Source organism: Bos taurus, chromosome 9 (assembly GCF_002263795.3).
Source record: "Bos taurus isolate L1 Dominette 01449 registration number 42190680 breed Hereford chromosome 9, ARS-UCD2.0, whole genome shotgun sequence".
NCBI classification, from domain to species: domain Eukaryota; kingdom Metazoa; phylum Chordata; class Mammalia; order Artiodactyla; family Bovidae; genus Bos; species Bos taurus.
In genome coordinates this window covers 56,647,445-56,653,825 of record NC_037336.1, presented here as the reverse complement: position 1 = coordinate 56,653,825, position 6,381 = coordinate 56,647,445, and positions in this window count along the sequence as shown.

The window sequence follows — 6,381 nt, the reverse complement described above, 5'->3', positions numbered from 1 at the left end:
AACCGCATGTATATAGGTCAATATTCATGAACCTTATGATAGCTACAAACCATAAACATATATGTATACGCACACACACACACACACACACACACACACACACACACACAAGAGAAACCCAAGCATAACATTTTAAAAATTCTAAAACCATAAGGGAAGAGACTAAAATAAGAAAGAAAAAGAGAAGAACTACATAAACAACCAGATAACAATAAATAAAATGGCAAGTACATACATGTCAGTAATCATGTATTCAGCAATCAAAGGGACAGAATCAGAGAGAACATTTAAAAATACCCTGGGACTAACGAAAATGGAAACAGAACTTTGAAAAATTAATGTTGTTGTTGTTCAGTTGCTTACTTGTGTCTGACACTTTGCAACCCCATGAACTGCAGCACTCCAGGCTTCCCTGTCCTTCACTGTCTTCTGGAGTTTCTTCAAACTTATGTCCACTGAATAAATGATGCCATCCACCCATCTCATCCTAGGAGTCACTCTTCTCGTACTGCCCTCAATCTTTTCCAGATCAGGATCTTTTCCAGTGAGTCAGCACTTTGCATCAGGTGACCAAACTATTGGAGTTTCAGCATCAGTCCTTCCAATGAATACTCGGGATTGATCTCGTTTAGGAATAATTGGTTGGATCTCCTTGCAGTCCAAGGGACTCTCAAGAGTCTTCTCCAACACCACAGTTCAAAAGCATCAATTCCTCGGCCCTCAGCTTTCTTTATAGTCCAACTCTTACATCCATACATGACCACTGGAAAAACCATAGCTTTGATTAGATAGACCTTTGTTGGTAAAATAATGTCTCTGCTTTTTAATATGCTGTCTAGATTGGTCATAATTTTTCTTCCAAGGAGCAAGCATCTTTTAATTTCATAGCTGCAGTCACCATCTTCAGTTATTTTGGAACCCCCCAAAATAAATCTCTCACTGTTTCCATTGTTTCCCCATCTATTTGCCATGAAGTGATGGGACAAGATGCCATGATCTTGGTTTTCTGAATGTTGAGTTTTAAGCCAACTTTCTCACTCTCCTCTTCACTTTCATCAAGAGGCTCTTTAATTCTTCTTTGCTTTCTGCCATAAGTGTGGTGTCATTTGAGGTTGTGGTGTCATATATGTGTGTCATATATGAGGTTATTGACATTTCTCCCAGAAATCTTGATTCCAGCCTATGATTCATCTAGCCCGGGATTTCCCATGATATACTCTGTATATAAGTTAAATAAGCAGGGTGACAATATGCAGCCTTGACATACATCTTTCCCAATTTTGAAGCAGTCCATTGTTTCATATCAAGTTTTAACTGTTGCTTCTTGTCCTGCATACAGGTTTTTCAGGAGGCAGGTAAGGTGGTTTGGTATTCTCAACTCTTCAGAATTTTCCACAGTTTTGTGATCCACACAAAAGCTTTAGCACAGTCAGTGAAGCAGAAGTAGATATTTTTCTGGAATTATCTTGCTTTTTCTGTGATCCAGTGATGTTGGCAATTTGATCTCTGGTTCCCTTGCCTTTTCTAAATGTAGGTTGTACATCTGGAAGTTCTTGGTTTTTGTATTGTTGAAGCCACACTTGGAGAATTCTGAGCATTTCTCTGCTTGTGTGTGAGATGAGTGCAATTGTGCAGTAGTTTGAACATTCTTTGGCATTGCCTTTCTTTGGGATTGGAATGAAAACTGACTTTTTCTAATTATGTGGCCACTGCTGAATTTTCCAAATTTGCTGGCCTATTGAGTGCAGCACTTTAACAGCATCATCTTTTAGGATTTGAAATTGCTCAGCTGGAATTCCATCACCTCCACTAACTCTTCCTAGTAATGTTTTCTAAGACTCACTTAACTTCACACTTCACACTCCGGAATGTCCGGTTTCAGGTGAGTGACCACACCATCATGGTTATCCCAGTCATTAAGACCTTTTTTTCTTGCCCCCTCTTCTTAGTCTCTTCTGGCTTCTGTTAGGTCCTTACTGTTTATGTCCTTTATTGGGTCCATCTTTCCATGAAATGTTCTCTTGGTATCTTTAGTATTTTTGCAGAGATCTCTAGTCTTTCCCATTCTATTCTTTTCCTCTATTTCTTTGCATTGTGCACTTAAGGTTTTCTTATCTCTTCTTGCTATTCTTTGGAACTTTACATTCAGCTTGGTATATCTTTTCCTTTCTCCTTTGCCTTTCATTTCTTCTCTCAGCTATTGTAAGGCCTCCTCACACAACCGTTTTACATTGTTGCATTTATTTTTTTGAGGATGGTTTTGGTCACCATCTCCTGTGCAATGTAATGTACCTCTGTTCATAGTTCTTTAGGCACTCTGTCAACCACATCTAATCCCTTGAATCTCTTTATCACTTCCAAATAAGGGATTTGATTCAGGTCATATCTAATGGCCTAGTAGTTTTCTTTACTTTCTTCAATTTAAGTCTTAATTTTGCAATGGAATAATCAATGGAATATGGCAAAAGCAATTATAAGAGGGAATCATAGTGAACAGCCTTACCTCAAGAAATGAGAAAAATTCTAAATAAACAATTGAACTACATACCTAAAGGAACCAGAAAAGAAGAATAAACAAAGCCTAAAGTTCATAGAAGTAAGGAAATAATAAAGATCAGAGTACAAAAAAATGAAATAGATACTAATAAATAGAAAAATATCAATGATACTAAGCTAGTTCTTTGAAAATATAGAATAGATAAAGTTTAGCCAGACTCAAGAAAAAAAAAAGAGTATTCAAGTAAATAAAATCTGAAAGTAAAGAGAAGAAATGCTAACCCATACCACAGAAATACAAAGAATCATTAGAGACTGCTGTGAACAATTATGTCAGCAAATTGAGAAACCTAGAATAAATTCTTAGAAACATCCACTCTTCCAAGATAAATCAGGAAAAAGCAGAAGATATTAACAGAATTATTAATAATTCAGTGAATCAATAATCAAAAAAAACTTCCAACAATTAAAGTTCAAGTCCAAATGGCTTCTCTTCACAGGTGATTTCTACCAAATGTTTAAAGAAGTATTAATACCTATTTTTCTCAAATTATTTTTTTAATTGAAGAGGAACACTTCTGAAATCATTTTCTGAGACCAACATTACCCTGACTGATACCAAAACCAGATAAAGATACATCCAAAAAAAAAAAAAGAAAAAATCCAGGCCATTATCCCCAATGGACTTAAATGAAACTATTCTCAATACAATATTAGCAAAATAAATTCAACAATTGAATAAGAGGATAGTTGTACCATGACCAAGTGTGAGTTATTCCAAAGATGGGAGAATGGTTCAGTATCTTCAAGTCAAGCAAAATGATACATCACATTAATAAAGCAAAGTATAATAATTATACCATCATCTCAATAGATGCAGAAAAGTGTTTGACAAAATTCAGCATCTGTTTATGATAAAAACTCTGCACACAGTAGGTATAGAGAGTAACATATGCCAACATAAAAAAGTTATACATGATAAACTCATAGATAACATCATCCTAAATGGTGGAAAACAAAGTTATCCCTCTGAGATCAGGAAGAAATCAAGGATGCCCATTCTTGCAAGGTATATTCAACATTATTGAAAATGCTGGCTGCAGCAATCAGATAAGAAAAAAATAAAGAAATCCAAATGGGAAAGGAAGAAGTAAACTGTTACTCTTTGCAAGTTACATGACAAGATATATAGAAAATATTAAAGATGCTACCAAAAAAGTATTAAAACAAACAAATGAATTCAGTAATGTTGCAGCATACAAAGTAAATATATAGAAATATGTTTTATTTCTGTAGCAAACTATCAGAAAGCAAAATTAAGGAGATACCATTTACAATTATACCAGAGAACAAAATACCTAGGAATAAATTTAATCAAGGAGGTGAAAAATCTGTACTCTGAAAGCTATAAGACATCAATAAAGGAAACTGAAGATGAAGCAAGTGAAAAGATAGACTGTGTTCATGGATTGGAAGAATTACTGTTGTTAAAATGTCATTGCTACACAAAGCAATCTATATATTCAGTGCAATCCTGATCAAAATACCCATGGCAGTTTTTAGAGAACAAGAATAAACAATCCTAAACTTTGAGGAAACAACACACCCTAAAAAGTCAAAAGCAGTCTTGAGAAGGAAGAAAGCTGTAGGTATCATGCCATAAACAGTATAATACTGGCACAAAAACAGACACACAGATCAATGGAACAGAACAGAGAAGCTGCAAATAAATCTATGCTTATACAGTTAACTAATCATTTGGCAAAGGAGGCAAGAATAGAAAATGGGGGAAAAGACAGTCTCTTTAATAAAATGATGTTCTGAAAACTGGACAACTGCACAAAAGAATGAAACTAGACCATTTTCCTACATACCATACAAAAATAAATTCAAAATGAATTAAACCTTAAATATAAGACCTGAATCCATAAAACACCTGGAAGAAAACATACAGAATTTGCTGTTTGATATTGGTCTTTGCAGTATTTTCTGGATGTGTCTCTTCAAGCAAGGGCATCAGAAGGAAAACTAAGCAATGGCAGTACATTAAACTAAAATGTTTTTGTGCACAGCAAAAGAAACCATACTGTCAACAACAAAAAAAGGCAGCTTAATGCATGTGAGAAGGCATTTGCAAATGATGTATTTGATAAGGGCTTATTATCCAAACTATATAAAGAACTCATACAACTCATAATCCTCCAAGTCTACTTAAAATATGGACAAAAGACCTGAATAGACATTTTTTTCAAAGAAGACAGATGACCTGCAGACAGGTGAAATGATGCTCAGTATCATTCATCATCAGGGAACTATAAATCAAAACCACAGTGACATACAATCTCGCATCTATCAGATGCCCATTATCAAAAGATAAATAACAAGTATTGGTGATGATGTGGAGAGAGGGGAACATTGGTGCACTGTTGGTGGGAATGTAAATTTGTGTAGTAACTGTGGAAAACAGTTGAGAAATTCCTCAAAAAATTAAAAAAAAAAAAAAAGAACTAACATGGATCCAACCATTCCACTTCTGGGTATTTATTCAAAGAAAATGAAAACCCTAATTTGGAAAGACATATGCATCCCAAAGTTCACTGCAGTGTTCATTGATAGATGAATTAATAAGGAAGATGTGAGATACACACACAGGAATAAAACATAAAACCAAATCTGGCCATTTTTAACAAGGTGGATGGACCTAGAGGGTATTATAAAGTGAAATAATTCAGAAGGACAAAGACAGCTACTATCTGATCTTGTTAAAGATAAAATGAATGAGAAAACAAAGCAAATAGAATCCTAAAACAGAAAACAACTCAGTAGATGCCAGAGGAGAGGGAAGTTACAGGATGAGCAAAATAGGACAAGTAGATTAAGAGGTACAAACTTCCAGTTATAAATTAAGTCACTGGGATAGAATATACAGTATAGGGAATATGGTCAGTGAAATTGTAATAACTGTGTGGTGACTAGGTAACTGGATTTAAAGTGGTGGTCATTTTGTAATGTACAAAATTGTTGCATCACTGTGAGCCACACCTGGAACCAGTATAGTATTTTAACTCAATTATACTTAAATAAAAAAAGATAAAATATTCCTCTTTACTTTGAGCCACAGAAATACAATCACAAATATTTTACACTGTGATATTCATTCCTATTCCCTGGAGGTATGAAAATTAATTGACTTTTTCTAACTTATAATTTTAAAATTCTTGAAAACTGTTACTGTATATTTTCTTCCTTGAAACTCTTAGCTCATATCTGATATATATATATATATATATATATATATATATATATGATTTTATGTTCATTCAGCCATGTCTCTGTGAACTAACTAGCTAGTTTTCAGTGTCTGCTTTAACTTGTATCATGCAGAATGGAATAGGAGTCCAGAAATTGTATTTTCAGTGCAGGAATGTAGGAGATATTTACAATGAATACTTGTAGTAGATGCCAACCGTGGTCTTTTCCAACTTCTAGAACCAACCAAGACTCTATTCCCGATCTTGTATGGTGCCAAAAGTGATTGACCCAAAGCATAAGATAGCTCAATAAGATCCTTTCTTTTGGGAATTTGAAACCTCCCTGAATATTAGGAATGACCTGAATGAAGCACTTCAGTAGCAAAACTCTGAATAGAAATTCCAAGTTTCTATAGCTCAGCCCTGGGAAAATCTTAGTTTCTGCTTTTTCTCTAGCACATCTTTTGGTTTTGGATTCTACTTCTGGATCCTGCTTTTAGATTTTCTAACAGTTTCTTTTGTTTGAAGATTGATTGGGCCTTAAGGTATATGTCCTATTTAGATCCACACAAAAGCAGACTGGGTAAGGGGAAGCATCAGAGAAAAGAGAGAAAAAATGAATATTTTTATCATG